Below are 16,014 nucleotides of genomic sequence, written 5' to 3' on the forward strand. Positions count from 1 at the left end.
TGGAGTATAGTGAGCCACTTCTGTAGGAGTATGTGGAATTCACATCCAGTCGGAGTCCCTTTTCACATGCTGTTTATATTATTTCTTCAACCCCATGTAGTGACTTTGTACCGCTCACGCAGCTTCTGACAACAGGCCTGGTCTGTGCTTCAGTTCTCAGTGAATAAATTGCCACCAAGTGGTCATGAGTTGCTACTGTCACAGCTGTCATCATCCCGTCAATTGCTGCCTTGTTATCACTGGATTGTCATGATAATTATTGTCATTGTTAGTGGCAGTGGGAACAGTGTACTATCACTAACAATGAGATACTGACAATATGGGCAGGGAGGAGAGTGACTTTGAAAAACAACTTTTCACAGAGAAGAAGTGTTTCACAGTCTGAATTGTGATATGGATTCCAATTGTGTATATCTCAAACAATTATTTGCAAAAAAAACACTCATCACTTCATATTCACAAATATAGACAATGGTTATAAGACCAGATTGATGGTTTTAGGGCTGCAATTAATGATCATTATTGATAAATCTGTCGATTGTTTTCTTGATTAGTCATTTGGTCTATAAAATGTCAGAAAATTATGAAAAATGCTGATCACTGTTTCCCAAAGTCCAAGATGCCATCTAAAATGGCTTGTTTTGTCCCAGTTCACAACCCAAAGATATTCAGATTACTATCATTGAAGATTAAAGAAACCAGAAAATATTCTCATTTAAGAAGCAGGAAGCTGAGAATTTTGGCATATTTCTTAAAAAAAAAGACTCAAAACAATGAATCGATAATCTAAATAGTTGGCGATTAATCGACTAAACACTGCAGCTCTAGATGATTTAAAGAAAGACAATAATGATGTTCTGCTGAGAGGTCTGAATCTAGATTCACATTAACTTTTTTGCCTCTGTATCTTGAATGCTTCTCTTTATTTTATTGTATTTTGTACATTGTATGTGATATGTATAAGACACCTTTAAAACCCTACCTAAATATAATAGGTTGTCAAATAGTGACAACTGAATAAAAAACACATGGCCTAGGAAGTGGTCATGTTTACTTCACGTCATCTTCTGTATCCTGAACCATCCAAACACTGTGTGCTCTCAGTTGTTTGTCTATTTCAATAAGAAATAGATGGTGCTTAGTTAATCTTTCTGTGCATGAAAAAACAAAGGTATTCAAAGTAGTTTATATAGCTTTGCATTGCAGAGCCTCTTAGAAATGATTAGCTCTTTTCAATCCACATTGTGCTCCCCTGAGAATATTAACTCTTATGTGGACTGGTGGGGTTTTTTCTTGCTCATTTTGTCATTTCACATTTATTTTGAGTTTTTTCTCTTGTCAGCGTTTACTTTTAATAATCAAAACAAAGTTACAATGTGTTCTACATGATTGAAACGTGTAAGTACTACAATTAAGCAGTAAAATCAGATAACTAGAATAAAAATAGAATAGAACGGAATAATATAAACACCCTTAATATAAGATTAAAGATAATAATAATAAAAAACAAAACAATAACACAGCAGTAGTGATAAAATAGATAAGACATGTTGTAAATAAAGTGTGGTATCGATCAATAAATTGATAGAGGAGCTCTGTCCTTGTCAGTATGATCTTTTGAAGTATTAATTTGTAGTACATGTGTCTATCAGTGAGTTCTGGATGGTTTAAAAATGTCACTGTCCAGTTCTAGCTGCTGCCTCTCCTCCAACATCAAAACACTACAGAGAAAGTCCCGTTTTCACTATTCCGCCATTAACACTGGCTGACCAATAGGATGTCGTGTATTCCCAAAGTGCCCGCCTCCCGCCACAACTGATTGGTCTACCTCGTGTTCCATTACCTTCCATCCGCTTCCCTCTCCAGGGAATAAGGTAAGCTAACTGCGAGTGTAGAGAGAGGAAAGCTTATTACTAGGGAAAGGGGAGGTTGCGAGGCACGGCAGCCAACTAACATAAAAGTGAATCTTTCTGCATTTTCTCTCTCTCTCTCTCTCTCTCTCTCTCTCCCTCTCTTATTCATTCGAGTAGAGGAAACACAGCCAGGAGAAAAAACGAGGACTACAAGTTGGAAACAGCAGGAGTTACCGGGAATCAGCAGGTACGTGAAGGGGACGTTGGAGGCAGCAGGTGCATTTAGTATCGCTGTTGAGTTTCGGTTGTCAACTGTCAACCTGTTGATTTATCTCCCTTGTGAGGATAGCTTTATGAAAATAAACCAAATCCTTTAAAGTTGACCTTTTCTCACAGTCGTATGTTTTAAAAGTTGTATTTCGACTTCGTAGGGAGATAAACATTGTCCTTGAATAAGCTAACAGTACATTATGTATTAGGTGCTAACGTTAGATAGCAACAGTCCTTCTTGTTAATGGTCATAGAGACTGATTAGCTATATTTATGAATACATAAATTGTGTTTTTGTCTCCTAAAATGTTTTGTGGTGCATAATTTCACGTTTTTTGGGGTTTAAATCCTCTAAAGTTGTGTTTTGTCTTCATCATCTATGTTTTTGTTTTTCTTAATAGCTCATAATGGATTGGTTTAGTTAATTAATCGATTCGTCAGTCCACAGCAAATTAGAACTCAGTTTTAATAATTGATTTGGTTGTGTTAAGTCATTTATCAATTAACTGACAAACACTCACTCTTTCCAGCTTGAATATCTTTAGGTTTTGGACTGTTAGTAGGTGAAAACAGGCATCTGAACATGTCATCTTGGGCTCTGGGTAAACAGTTAACAGATTAATTGATGATGGAAATAATGGTTAGTTGCAGCCAAACTACTGTTATTACCACATTTAATTGTTATTGTCATGCAGTGTGTGTTGCCAGTATTGTGGGACCGGCACAGTGCTGCAACCTTATCTCCTTGTCTCAAATTGATACCTGGCCTTGAATTATGCACAGGAGGGCCTTTCTACCTAATGACTGGGCTATGTTTTATTTAAAGTGGGAACAAAAGGCGCCATGACTGTGGCGGGGTTGCTTTGGGGGAAACCAGACACTGGCGTTTTGTGCTGTGGCTGAAAACTGAAGCACTCATGCGGTGCGTTGGTCAGATGGTGTGAGCAGGAGGAGCACACTGGCCTCTCTGTTTGCTGCTGCGGGATGCCATGCTCAGGCCGCTGACCCGGCTCGACTCCGCTGCGCCCACAGAGTCTGACCTGGAGGCTGCAAAGAGATCCTTACACAGATGTGCATGTAGGTGAAATGAATGCAAATGTACAGAAGCTCATACGTCCACCAAGGGAGGCATAGGAGTGTGAATCCAAACGTGTGTCACCACCTTCTACACACAGGTGCCCACATAAACACCTGTTGATCTGAAACTCATTTATGCATCTACCGCATGTTGCACTGCTTTGATAGTCATGCGACAATGGATGAGTTCTACTTTCTCAGCAACACACTGTATGATAACTTGAATACACATATTTGGTAATCATTGCATACAGGTGGTAGTATGTATAATAGTTTTATTAGCTGGTGTGTGTGGTTGGGTGTGTATGTGTGTGTGTTTGCAGGAAGATTAAAGACGAAAAGGAAGCCGGAAACAAAGATGCGAGCAAATAGAAGGGCAGGGCTATAAAATAGAGTAGGGTCAGAAACTTACGGGCCATACACGGAAACTTACCTTGGCTGTTGAAACATGATCTATGTGTCTCTTTCCCCCTCCCTCTAAGGAAAAAAAACATATGCGCATAGTAATGACCGCATACTGCAGAAAAAGCACTAAAATAAATATGTATTGTCTTGTCATTTTAGATATAAATTTCAGCAGCTGTAACAATATTACCTCGTGAGGCAGCTCGGACCAGCATTCGGACCAATCAGCAGTCATAAGAAGAACCACTGGCAGCTATGGGCGTGGTTTAGGTGTGACGACAATGAGAATTTGGCCCGTGATAGACAGATAATTCATCCAGTCACTTGCCAAGTATTTTTTTGAAAATGCCTGCCCTTTTCCAAACAGTTTCCAAGGACAACTTCTCAGATGGTTCTGTGTAACAAACCATCTGGCGTGACAGAGTAGTAATAATACACATTTCTATATAACATACACAGACTCAAACTAAAGTGCAAACACACACACACACACAAAACAGCACTAGCCAGGGGTTTGGGACTACACATGTGTTGTCGTTTGACTTGTTGGTCAGTGGAAAATTACTCATAGTGTGTTTGAGTAGGTGGATGTTTACATTCTTTCAGTGACCTTTTGTATAGCCCACTTCTACAAGGATGAACCAACTGCTTTGCCTCTGTGGGTAAGGTTCGATTAAGTTCAGATTGATTTTGTAGCAATAAGAAACTTCATGGTGGCACCAGCCAAAAATAATACCAAACAGTGGCAGTTTGGGGTCCAAATGGTGTTAAAGATGCATTACCCTTCCAGAAGTAGCTAAAAGTTATAGAAATCTTTAGCAAATTAACTAATGCTGCTATAGTTAGATCATGATCACTCTGTATGGTATCACTTTGAACTCTAGTGGAGGTGTGAGAATAAGATAATGGTCAAAGATGTAGCAGGTCGGTGTCAGAGTTATAAATCCGTTAACGGCTCGTTGGTTGGTTTCTGCTATTCTTACCTGTATGGTTTACATTTTCCTGTAACAAAGGTGTGATCTTGTTGTAATTCCACCTCTTCCTTTGTACCTGCATGATGGACGGCTTTTACTGGCAGTGTTGGTTGCAGGAAAATAAATACGCCTTACCCTTTTGTAAAGGAAATGGCTGATTTAGTGAATGAGTCATTCTTAGGAACAATGTTGTTTTTTTGAACTGTAAAATGATTCACTCGGACTGGTTGTATTTAGGTTATAAGAGGATTGGTAATGATACTGTGGCCGAGCACCAGCAAGTCTTGATATGTAGTTTTTTAGCAAGAAGAGTCATTGAATTAACTGCAGTTCATGAGAGGGAACAGGGATGAGATAGAAAGCAAAGATTACAGGCTGACCATAGTCCATCAGACACGTTAGTATCACCGTTTAATGGGTAATAACGTCAGACTAGTCAGGATGACATGTTGGTGATATTGGAGATAAAACTGGGACATTATGTCATGCAAGAGGAACTGAATATTTTCAAACTCTGGTATATCAAGGCTATACTATGACGTAATAATTAACACGAAGGCGTGGCGCTCTTGTGTGTGAAAGTCATCGTGATGTCATGCTCTTTTGAAATATAATGTACTTGAAAAGGCTGATAAGATGATGGATGCACACTTTAGAGTCTATGATTGTAACGTACAGGTATTCAGGTACACTTGCGCTGTGTGACATCATTGCAGTAACTACCAGGAAGGCCTTTGTAAATACTGATAAGGAGATCAGGGTCAATGATTTGACTCTCTAGAATAAGAACACAGAGGAGGAAGAGAAAAGCCTGCGTAAAATATAATGTACAAGTTAAGATTTCCCCCACTGGGATTAATAAGTAATAGGAAATAACAGAAGGAAAATTGGAGATTGTTGCAACGAGCGGGCGTGTTGTGAATGGAAACATTAATAGAAAAAAATACCGTCACAGGATGAAATAGCAGTAAGTAAATATTACTTACAAAATTACCCCATTATAGTAGAACTTGAGCTAATTAAAGAGTGTATGCGTGTGTGTGTGTGTGTGTGTAGATTTTTCCAATTATATAACTGGTATGAGGTATTTTATGAAGATTGCAGAGAGAAAGTTTTGAGTTTGCGGGGCACTTCCTCTGAGAGGGTCCAGTGGGAGGCTGATGATGAAGGTTTTGGAAGAGATGATTGAAAGGAAACGTGTGGGAAGACAACGCGTAATGTGGCTTGATGATATAAAAAGATGGAGCGGAAAAAGAAGATATGAACGACTCAAGAGTAAGGCTGAGAAGAGAAACAGTTGGAGGACAACGAAAGCCAACCTTCGGATGGAAGACGGCACAAATGATTGATCGATTGATCACACAGCAATAATATCTGCAAAGGTGATTTTTTGTGATGATGTGTCCATGATGTAGATGTCAGAATGTGGGAGGCAGAGTTAAGAATCTGTGGCATCACCATGGCATCCATAATCACAGTAAAGACCTTCCTCTAATGTGTATTACAGCTTTTTATATAGATGTCACCGTGGCATTTGCTTTGTCTGAAAGGTTTTCTCTGAAGTCTACTGATGATAATGATAATGGTTAGAAAGATTGCTGGTTACCACATAAGTAGGCCATACTTTTACTGGATTTATGATTGTGGATGAAAAGGGTTTTCTGAGAGCACTGCTCAGCTAATTGTAGCTGTTATGAAGCTGTTATATAACGATCAACTCTGGACACAGTATTTGCTGTATCTTGGCTGACGTGCCGATAATGACAGAACTTGGGATTGTCTGAAGAGGAAGATTTAAAAGTTATTTTAAAATTGGAATAAAAAAATGTGAGATTTTGGACTTAGCTGGTGAACATAAAGGAGTATTTAGCAGCTAAAGAGCCAGATAATTCCCTCAGTAGTTGCAAAACGGAGCTTAAAGGAGAGTGAATATTGGACTTACATTCATCAGGAGGCCGGAAACACAATCCTAAATGAATGCTAATGTTGCTCCATATCTGCTGGATGTGTGTAAGTAAGCAACAGTTCGCTGACAAGTTTTACATATCAACTTCAAATGATATATGATGATATGTTTATGAAGATATGTCAGTTTATGTTAGAGCTCCAGTGAATGAATTGAAGGATTGTGGATCACCAGCACCTGCATGGAGCAGGTTGGATGTTGTGCATGTATGTGCACTTTTCTTCCTCCTCCTCCTCCTCCTCCTCCTCCTCCTGCATCACTGACATTCCACACATTGCGGGGGTCCTCGTCGAAGAGATAGCGAAACCAGGAAGCACATGGGTTGATTTTTTTTACATCGAGGAACATATATCTTCAACACCATCTACCACCATAGTCCCAGCCTCGCCACCAGCTCTCTTTCCCCACCTTTTGTCTAGTTTCTTGTTACCTCAGAGCTCTTCTCCGCAGGCAGGCAGGGGCTGTGGGGGCTTTTTGTTTTGTTTTTTTGAAACCTGGGTTTGACCACTCACTGGTCTGCAGTTGTGAGTTATTGTCAGATCCTCCTTCCTTTTGTCAGAGGAACAGAAAGGCCCACTTCAGGTCCCATAGAACAGATAGACGTGAAGGAGACAAATAGCTGCCGGAGGTTATCGCTGACTGATGCGAGACCCCCTGAGGGAAGGCTGGAAAGCGTGTATGGTTATGTGTGAGTGTCTGTCTGCCTGTTGCGGTTATCTGATAGGACCACACCTACACTATTGTATGTCCCTATAGGACCCTCATTGTGATACGGCAGTGTCATATGTCATGGGTTATGTGTACGTGTGTGTGGTTGTGGTGGAGCGTTTTAGCAACCCAGTTGTAACGGTTCCTTTTTACCCACGTTTTTTGGGAAATTTAGATGGATGGGAGACGTACCTCATAGCAGCAACACACATAAACAGGTTAACAGAACTCTTTAATGTAACACATAGTTAGAATTGCAATGATTAGTCGATTGACAGAAAATTAACCGCCAACTATTTTGATAAATGTTTATCATTTTGAGTCAGTTTTCAGAAAAAAATGCCAAATTCTTTGGTTCCAGCTTCTTAAATGTGAATATTTCCTGGTTTCTTTAGTCCTCTGATAGTAAACTAGTATCTTCTAGTTGTGGATTGATGCACAAGACAAAACAATTTTCAGATACTTTATAGATCAAACAACTAATCGAATAATCGAGAAAATAATCAACAGATTAATAGATAATTAAGATAATTATCAGTTGCAGCTCTACAAATATTAAAAGCCTGTACAGTCACAGAGTAGTTAAGTGATTGTAAGAGATTTGCGTCATAAAAAGTAATGTATAATATGCATAAATATCCATTTTTTTTAAGTCTAAAAGTTTAAAATTTAACACATGATGTTCTGCCCTCCCAGCACTGGTTAGAATCTCCTTTGCTTTTACACAGGAAATGACACATTTAACTTTTCTGCCAGGAGTGACAAGAGTTTATTTAGTTTGCATGACCTGCAGCAGACACAATAGCAGATTTAAAAAAAAAAAAACACCTGCAGGAAGTAGAAACCACACTGCTTTACTGAAATGCAAAAACAGCACCGCACTGATCTCAGCTTTTGACTTTCAAGCTGATAGATTCAAGGCCACCGATGCCCGAACCCGACATCGTCGCTCTTCCACTGTGGTTCGGACTACAGAGCACCCCTTCATCCTTTGTGCGTGTTTGAGAAAGAATTATGGTGTGTGCGTGTGTGTGTGTATGTATATACTGTACCTCCATAATACATTGTGCCAACATGTCTGCTGGAGGGCCTCCTCAGGTTTCATAGGGCTGATGAATAGGTGCGGGTGAGGGGCTGCCACTGAGACCTGAGCCGACCACGGATGCAGTAATAAGGCTGTGATATTGACTAATAAAAGAGGCATTTACAGCTGTCTTGACATGGCTGGAAGTAGATGCTTGATGTCTTTCTCTTTTTTTTTTCTTCGTGGCTGTATGTGTCCAGTGGGAGCTGGAACGGCTTCGACACCTGCGTTTTAACTTAAGTTATACTGCGACTCTTTTTTTTTTTTTTAGTATGAGTCTAAGTTGCAGAAATAAAAACGACTTTATAAATGTCATATTATTGAAAAGCAGTCAGTCGGTTATTAGATGAAATGACACATTTTAAAGTAATTTACACTTTAAAAAATGACTGTCAGTAATGTTTAATATTTATAATATAATATTTAATATGCAGTCAGATTGATTCCTGTTGGATTTAGGACACTAATAATTTAACAGCTGACTAGAAGTAGCCAGTGTAGAAAAAGCAAAATAATAGTGACTCTGAATTGATCACAAAGGTGTGTTTTTTTTTAATCAATTTGCTGATGCATTTTACGTAATAGAAAAGTGTCTTTTGCTCCCCATGAAGTCACATCAACTCTTCTTCAGTCAGCACCATATCTGACTATTACACTCCCACTTTTCTGTCCCAGGTTACAAAGTCCAGAGTGTGTTTTCTGGTGAAGTTTAATCTCTATGTGATTTGTTTCACAGCTTTAACCCCCCCCCTCCTCCTCCTCCTCCTCCTCCTCCTCCTTTACCACCACCTCCACCTCCTCTGACCCTCCACCCCCCCCGCCCCCCCCGCTCGCCTGCCCTGCTCTGAGGTAGGAAACCTGCCCTGCCTGCAGTAAAAGGAACCCATTGTGATCAGCTCCCCAAAATTAACCACGCTGGCAGCCTCGGTGCCGGGAAACACAATAGAGATTAGAAATCACTTGACTCCTGAGCATGATGATCAGTACTATTAGGTTACTGTATACCTTTCAAAAGCAGGACAATTAAAAGTTAACACAGAGGGCTTCGTTTCGCCTGTGCGACAGGGCCCGGGCAGAGGCGTCAGTACAATGGGAGATCGTCTACAGCCTGCGGTCTATAGCCCGAGGCGTAGGTGGGACTCTGTTATTACCAGCACATCAGACACACATTTGTTTTTAGAATAGAGCTCCAACATGTGTTCTGTCACAAAACTGAAACGGAGGCGGGATGACTGCAAAATCAGAAAACTAAACGGCGATAGCGCTTCGAGCTAACAAAGAACTACTGTATTCTGGATAAAATAGTCATTTTCTCCTATCTTTTCATTATTTCCATTATACAGCTCTTTGCAGCATAAAGCAAACTTCTCCGAGGAAAAGCTCTTACCCAGGATCACTCCCTCAGCCTGTTGAGGAAAAACTGTTGGCTGTGTTACACTGATTATCTGCTTTGTAATGGCCTGAAGAATGACAAAAACTAGCTGAACGTTTATCCAGTGTCCACCTGGAAGAGATTAATTAAACGTCAAAAGCTGTCAGTGCTTTAAGGACAGAAAGGTCACAGTACATATTACTGTAACTGCTATTTAGCAGTGTCCTTATAAATCTGCTGCAGCACAGAAAAACCCACAGAGGAACATGCTGCAAGCTGAGATTTTTGTACTTTAAAAATTAAAACTGCTGTTTTGCCTTTCTAGTGTTAAAGCCCACTAAATCAAATTTACTTTAGGAGCGTTTCACAGATAAAAAACATCCCCAGTAGTCGACATGGAGCTTGAGAAAGTGAGAAGCAGGAAAGAAAGGAGGTAAATTCCTGGTCTGTCAGACGTTTGGCTCTTACTCATACTTTCCTTTTGCTTTTATGGGGCTCAGATTGAGGCGTTTTATTATTATGATGGTTGATACAAAGGCTCTGTTGCAATACACACTCGCTCACGAATAACATCTGGTCAGAGGCAGAGATTTTAGTGCTTTGATATATCACAGCACTAAAATCTCAAATGGTACTTTTGTGTGGGCTCTGCTTTCTCCCACTTAGCAGTAAACATAACACTGAATCAATTATCTATCTATCTATCTATCTATCTATCTATCTATCTATCTATCTATCTATCTATCATTTTGATGTGAGTTTTTTTCAAGAAAAGTGTTTTAAATTGTATTAAACATAAACCAGGCTGAAGTTTAGCCCACCTGAACTTTGAATTGTCGTCTGTAACTCAACTCAAGCGGTAAATTGAGCTTGATCCAACAAAGTCCAATTCAGTGTGGCTTTGCACATAAATTTAAAGCTTAAACCATGAGAAATGGCAGGTTTGGCGAAATTGAATACCTTGAGAGATGTGATCGGCCATCTGTTTTGTGTGCTTTGTGTTTTTTTTTCCGTATCAAAGTGTGCCAAAAAGAGTAGGAGGAGAAATGTTTCCAGTTGGATGTTTTTGTTTTTAAGTCAGCATCTGCCTGGTGGCTAAATGTCCATTGTGTCATCCAAAGTCTATATGAACAAAAGCGCTTCTTGGACAAATAAAGACCTGAAGGTGGAACGTGAAGTGATTCTCTGACTAGAAACTGGTGAAAATTTGACACCAGTTGTTTGATTTGGCCCAGTTTTTTAGAAACTAGAGCAGGTAAATAAATGCAAAGTAAATATTTTTCTCAGGTGTTTCATTCAGTCTGTAAAGTAGAAAAGTAGATACAGCCACTCCAGCTGTGGACACTGAATCACCATCTTTCTCTACAGGACAGCAGTCACTACTTCCTTCACCTTTTTAACTTTTAGTCCGTGTCGGAGGAATGAGTAGGAGGCGAAATGTAAATAGAGGAGAAAGAGACTGAGTGAGATTTGATCCTAGGCTGTCGAGGCCAATAAATTACTGGATTTGGAAGAATAGTAATATGTAGAAAGAATTGTTCTGCACGTCTGACACCTGTTACCCATGAGACATGCTTATCTTAATTATTCATTTCCACTCGGTTTAATTTGTTCAGTCTATCAAGGTAGCTGCTCCTGATAATTTGAACACCCCGGTGTGCGAAAAACAAAAATGTGAAGAATGCCGGCCGCTTTAATTTGCTTAATTTCACCTGACATTTGGAGATTGTTAAACTGAGCGGAGAGGTCACAGCGGCCAAGCAAGCTCTCCTCAAGCAGATTTAAAAAAAAAAAAAAAAATCTGTATTTCTCCAAAATATGTCTTGGCTCAGATCTGTTGTGGACTTCAGCGGCAGCCATGTTGGGGTCAGTGGGGGAAGTGAATATTAACTATTCGCCCACACACTGTCTCTGTCTGCCTCGCGGGTTCTTTTGCAATTCAAATCTCTGGTGCAACACCGAGCGAATGTTTCCTTGTTGTGCTGCCGCTGCCGCTCTGCAGGGCAGCGTATCGTGTATCTGGACTGTCCTTTTCATGCTTCTTAAGGCATCCTGGCAGGTGTAAAAGGAGGGATTAAAGGCATGTCTGTTCTCTTTCATCACGCCATATTAGATAGTGGACAGTGACCTGGTTTCTCACACCTTTTCCTTTCTGTCCTCGTATTTGTTTTTGTTTTCTAGTTCTCCTTCCTTGCTACGCATGATGTCACAGACGTGCCCATTCAACAGCAGGAGCTGTAAGTTTATGTTGGTTCCTCCCCTAAAGTAGGGCAAACATGAGTTGTGTTATTCTGATGTTATTCTACCTATTAAATTGACTACAGGGATGCACTCATTATTGAAATTTGCACCATTTATATGTTAAAAAATGTATTTTCTGCACTGCATTTCCACCAAATTCAATGTACCAATAAGAATGATGAAGATGAGAAGAGCTCTAATCAGGCAAAATAAGTGAAAACACCAGTGGGGGTGCACCAATGATGTGAAGGGCTTTGACAACTACCCCTTAAAGGAATAGTTCAACATTTAGAAAAATAAGCTTGTTAGCTTTCTTGCCGGTGCAGGACCCTAAGAAGAACAAGGAATGGTAATTTGGACAGGTGTGATGTCATTTTGCTTGTTTCTAGTTTTGTTTAATGGGTTAGAACGTGGGTTTTCCTTCAGAACTAGTCCCCACATAGCTTTCTGTGGTCCTTTCACTGACTTTAGGTTTGGGCTTTTGGAAGCAATAAGGCCAGATGAGGCCTTTGAGCCTTTGAGTCATTCTTTGAGCTCAGAGGGGCCATTTAGTACTGTAACCTGACTTTGGCCACTCCAGGAGGTTGGACGATTACAGGAGGGAAAAAACACCTAGTTCTAATTATGTAGTCTGAGTATCTTGAAGTGAATAGGATACTGTGTCGACGTAGGGAGTGAGGATTTGCGTGGTAACCCAACGCTATAGCCATAGTTCTTCCGTCTTTTGCCGGTAAATGGATGAAACTATTGTCTGAAGAGGTCCTAGTGAGGTCAGATTCATCAAACGACCAAAATCTTGAGTGTACTCCGTCACTCAGTGCTACTGCCAAACATTTATCAATTCATGTGTTCATGATTGGTGCTTAGGCGTCTCTGGAAAATCGCCTTTGGCACCCCGTTATCCTGGCACGTCTTCCCTCGCGTATTCCCCTCGGTACAGGATTAGATATCTAATGTTGTTATGTAACAGGTATTGGTGCGAAAACTTTGTCCTCATGATATAACAAAGCCTCATAATATGAAATAATCAGGATGTCTTACTGAATATGACGTCCAAGCCTGTTTTCTTTCATGCCGCTATCCACCGAACATTTCAAAGGCAGAACAAAATAGAGCAGTGTTCGAAAATTTGGATGATTTACTCTTTGACAGGAGTGAATGATACCTATGTGCTTTTTTCCCCCTAAAAATATGTTTGTAGACAATTTTAACTTTTCTTTTAACCTAACATCACTCTGCAACAAGTCACACACACGTTTGCTTTATTGAATGTAACCCTACAGGTTTATATTCCTGTGATCTTCCTGCATGCGCAGTTGTTTGTTCTACCAGGAAGTATCCTGCAGACTAACCTCTTATCAGGTATTCTCACAGCACAATAGATGACTGGTTAGATCATTACACAGTTTTATAAGAGGTAGCTGAATACAGCAGTGTGATCAGTGATGTTTTAAGCACAAATTACAATAATTTCAAGATATAGTGTAGAATTTGAGAGCAGATAGGCTTAGACCTGTGTGAACAAGCTCTGCTATTGGTCCAACTGGGAATTCGAGGAGTAATGATGGCACTGTGTAATTACACTTACATAACTGATAATTGAATACTCTCTGTAAGCAGAGGTGTGCATGTGTTAGATAAACTGAGCTTAAAATAAGAACATTTGAATCTTTGAATGAGATTTTCATATTTAGCTTTAAGCCGTCAAACTGACTTTTTATATAACAATCTGTTTGATTTACCTGCTGTACCTGCACTAGTTACTTATCAAGCACATTCCTTTCCGTGTGCCTCCTCTGCCAAGCACCTAAACTAACCAAACTGCCAGTGATAAGGTACGAGGGTCAGAGTGCCATGCTGCCATAAAGTGTCAGGTGTTCGGTCTGCTGATTAGACCTTGTCACCACGATTACCCAGTAGACTTTATGGTTTTTGTATCGTGAGTTGATAGAAAGTGAGACTTAACTTGCAGACAGTTTCAATCACTTTCTCTTCTTTCTCAACGACCAGCAGTTGTGTTCAGAGTAGAAACAGAAGTGTTAGGTCAGCTGAAGGACAGTGGATAAACCACCCAAATGCTTAATTATTTAATTAGGGCCGCAACTAACAAGTATTTTCATCATAGATTAATCTGACGCTTGTATTCTCGATTAATCGATTAATAGTTTTGTCAATAAAATGTAAGAAAATGCTGAAAAATGCCTGTTGTAATTTCTTAGAGGCCAAGGTGATATCTTCAAATGTCTTGTTTTGTCTGATCAACAGTCCAAAATCCAAAGATATTCAGTTTACAATCATGTATAACACAAAAAAAAACGTAAAATCCTCACATTTTAGAAGCTGCAATCAGCACATGCTTGGTATTTTTCAAAGGACTAAAACGATTATCGATTATTCGTAAAAGAGAAGCTTACTTTAAGTATATAAGGACCTTTCATGATATTGCTTTCCTGTACTGTTTCCAAAAATACTCCTAACAAACTTAACTTAACTACAGTAATGCTGCTGTATAAATAAAATAATTTTCTTTCCATAACCACTAAACCCTGCAGATTATAATGAATTATTTACTAGAGGATACTAGAAGAGATCCTCAAAGGAAGCAGAACAGTGGGCACTTTATGCTAATTATATATAAAAACCCCATAAAGAACCAGGTCAGATCGTATGGCCTTTATGCTACACCACTTTGTATAAGGTGTGATAAGTCCATGAACAGCTTTTGCCACAGATTTTACCAGCATTAAGACATTCCATGAGTAGGCAAATAAATACTTGAATGGTCCAAATGTATAGTGGCCTGCACAAGGATTTCATTGTTCTCTACTCTGTTTCCACAGGGACTTAGTAGTTAGTTTCTTTTATGAAACACAAATCGATGCTCATTAATTTTCCTCATTAATGGTTGTAATTCATTTTATTTAATGTCATTTGTCCTCATTTTCATATAACCAGTGTTTGTTTGCTGCAGTCATTGGTTCAAACAATAACAAAAGTTGCAGTTCGGGTAAGTTAATACAGACCCCTTGTTCATGAAGTCATTGTGATTATAAATGATTGGTTGTATTACAAGAACAATACATGTACTGTAAAGTCAAGTCTTATTCAGTGCGATAAACCTCATATCGTCCCGGTGAAGTCATGCAGTGTCATCACTGTCATAGTACCAGCTCAGGGGCCGCCGTGGGTGAATTCCTGCGTCCATTACGTGTCTGCGGTCAGCTGCTCGGACCACATCTCATTATATAACAAGGCAGAGATGCCATGTTACTGCAGCCTGGCAGGACAGAGACAACCATATATGCAACAGATGACATAGGATGAGCTAAGCGGTAGGGACACCCAGCTGATGGAAGTGCCACAGTGCTCTCTCTTGTGTAAGGTGGTCAGTAGAAGTCTTAATTCAGTTTTCAGTACACACTGTAAAAACTGTAGTTTGTACCGTTTGTTGTTCACACCAAATGTAAAGCATCTGTGTCAGATCTAAGATGATAATAATCCAAACTGTCATAATTATAGATGTAGTTCAGGCACATTTGTTGTCTGCACCATCTGCAGATCACAGCAGACAGTGTGTCTTTAGGGACTGTTGAGAGATAAGTGGTGAGCTATAGGAGGCACTGGGGACCCAAGAACAATAGATGTTTTAACATTTTTCTGTAGTGATGGAGTCACTGACACTTTTCCCACCTTTTGAACAGGAAGTGGGTCATTTGTTATTGTGTGTGTGTGTTGTTGTTTTTTTCCTGTGGTGTTTGTCCTCAGCTTCCTGCCGGGGGCCGTCTCTTCTTTCTCACTTTCTGTGTTTTTCTCCTTTCATACATTCCTCGCCCTGGCCCTCTTTTGTCACCTTGGCTCCCTTGTCATTGGCGGTATCACACATTTTCTGAGTAAGGTAATCTCCTGCTTTGCAGAGATGTTGTAAGATGCTGTCACTGTTTTGAAAAAGTGAAAAGGGTGATCCTTGAGCTTTGAGGTCAGGTGTATCTTGGGCCTGGGTCAACTCTCCACTGACATCAGTAGTTACCACGTTGCATTAGGAAAAGTTTGTTGGCTCCTGCACA

General features: G+C 39.9%; 1 protein-coding gene across 2 annotated transcripts in view; it reads left to right on the forward strand.

Moving 5' to 3' along the window:
* Positions 1 to 1,887: 1,887 nt before the first annotated feature.
* The window catches only part of shroom1 (shroom family member 1), a 32,640-nt gene continuing 18,513 nt past the window's right edge, over positions 1,888 to 16,014 (forward strand). For both annotated transcript variants that reach the window (XM_067608498.1, XM_067608500.1), the window contains exon 1: positions 1,888 to 2,100. The gene's annotated coding sequence lies outside the window, so the exon portion shown is untranslated. The remainder of the gene's footprint in view (positions 2,101 to 16,014) is intronic.

Source organism: Thunnus thynnus, chromosome 13, assembly GCF_963924715.1.
Source record: "Thunnus thynnus chromosome 13, fThuThy2.1, whole genome shotgun sequence".
Taxonomy (NCBI): Eukaryota; Metazoa; Chordata; class Actinopteri; order Scombriformes; family Scombridae; genus Thunnus; species Thunnus thynnus.